Genomic DNA, 2260 nt, shown 5'->3' on the forward strand with positions numbered 1-2260 from the left:
ACAATATTATGCGAAATTCTCAGATTTGAAGGCTAAATCACATATCGTGAGAAAACATGAAGTAGTGCCGAAATGTTGGTATAAACGAATATATTTACGTAAAATCACACTACATGAAAAACGTGAAAAAATTCACTATATTACCAAATTTGAGGATTTTAACTTCAAATTATATGGCGAGGTTTCGTATTACTTAGATCCCAGAAAAGACATTTTAAAATGTTGTTTCCAATACAAATGATATAAATCGATGTGTTTTCATTAGAATTAACTAAAATGTTCCTGATTTTCCGTTAATATTACCAATGGAAGATGTACACGTAAAACCGCTCTAATCCGGCTGAAACGTCGATATATGCAATAAAAACAGAAATTCTCCCCTTTTAAATATCTTACACAGTATCATAACGAGAAACAAATAGTTGTTTGATAATGAAGTATTTCTGGGTAATTTCTAACCAATTATATGTTTGCATCATTTTTATCGTATATATAATGAATTAATAACAATAAACTGAAAATTCACAAAAACGTGGAAAAACGGCAAAATATTGCCTAATTCGATGATATTTAGTTTAAATCACATAAAGGAAAAGGGGGATGATAAACGTCAAAATATTGCTAAATTCGATGATTTTTTTATACAAACCAAATGCAAGAAAACTAGCTAAAAATGCAATATAATGCGAAATTCTGAGATTTGAAGGCTAAATCACATATCGTGAGAAAACATGAAGTAGTGTCGAAATATTGGTACAAACAAATATATTTACGTAAAATCACACTACATGAAAAACGTAAAAAAAGTCACTATATTACCAAATTTGAGGATTTTAACTTCAAATTATAAGGCGAGGTTTCGTATTACTTAGATCCCAGAAAAGAAATATTAAAATGTTGTTTCCAATAAAAATGATAAAAATCAATGTGTTTTCATTAGAATTAACTAAAATGTTCCTGATTTTCCGTTTATATTACCAATGTAAGATGTACACGTAAAACCGCTCTAATCTGGCTGAAACGTCGATATATGCAATAAAAACAGAACTTCATCCTTTTTAATATCTTACACAGTATTTTAACGAGAAACAAGTAATTGGTTGCAAATGAAGTATTTAAGGTTATTTTGTAAGCAATTATGTGTTTGCATCATTTTTATCGTATATATAATGAATTAATAACAATAAACTGAAAAATCACAAAAACGTGGAAAAAAGGCAAAATATTGCCCAATTCGATGATATTTTGTTTAAATCACATAAAGGAAAAGGGGGATGATGAACGTCAAAATATTGCTAAATTCGATGATTTTTTATACAAACCAAATGCAAGAAAACTAGCTAAAAAATGCAATATAATGCGAAATTCTGAGATTTGAAGGCTAAATCACATATTGTGAGAAAACATGAAGTAGTGTCGAAATATTGGTATAAACGAATATATTTACGTAAAATCACACTACATGAAAAACGTGAAAAAAGTCACTATATTACCAAATTTGAGGATTTTAACTTCAAATTATATGGCGAGGTTTCATATTACTTAAGAGCCCAGAAAAGACATTTTAAAATGTTGTTTCCAATACAAATGATATAAATCGATGTGTTTTCATTAGAATTAACTAAAATGTTCCTGATTTTCCGTTAATATTACCAATGGAAGATGTACACGTAAAACCGCTCTAATCCGGCTGAAACGTCGATATATGCAATAAAAACAGAACTTCTCCCCCTTTCAATATCTTACACAGTATTTTAACGAGAAACAAACAGTTGATTGAAAATGAAGTATTTAAGGTTATTTTGTAACTAATTATGTGTTTGCATCATTTTTATCGTATATATAATAAATTAATAACAATAAACTGAAAATTCACAAAAACTTGGAAAAACGGCAAAATATTCCCTAATTCGATGATATTTTGTTTAAATCACAAAGAAAAAGGGGGATGATAAACGTCAAAATATTGCTAAATTCGATGATTTTTAGTCCAAAACAAAATGCAAGAAAACTTGCTAAAAAATGCAATATTATGCGAAATTCTGAGATTTGAAGGCCAAATCACATATCGTGAGAAAACATGAAGTAATATCGAAATATTGGTATAATCGAATATATTTACGTAAAATCACACTACATGAAAAACGTGAAAAAAGTCACTATATTACCAAATTTGAGGATTTTAACTTCAAATTATATGGCGAGGTTTCGTATTACTTAGATCCCAGAAAAGACATATTAAAATGTTGTTTCCAATACA

This window comes from Procambarus clarkii, chromosome 42, assembly GCF_040958095.1.
Source record: "Procambarus clarkii isolate CNS0578487 chromosome 42, FALCON_Pclarkii_2.0, whole genome shotgun sequence".
In the NCBI taxonomy this organism is placed as follows: domain Eukaryota; kingdom Metazoa; phylum Arthropoda; class Malacostraca; order Decapoda; family Cambaridae; genus Procambarus; species Procambarus clarkii.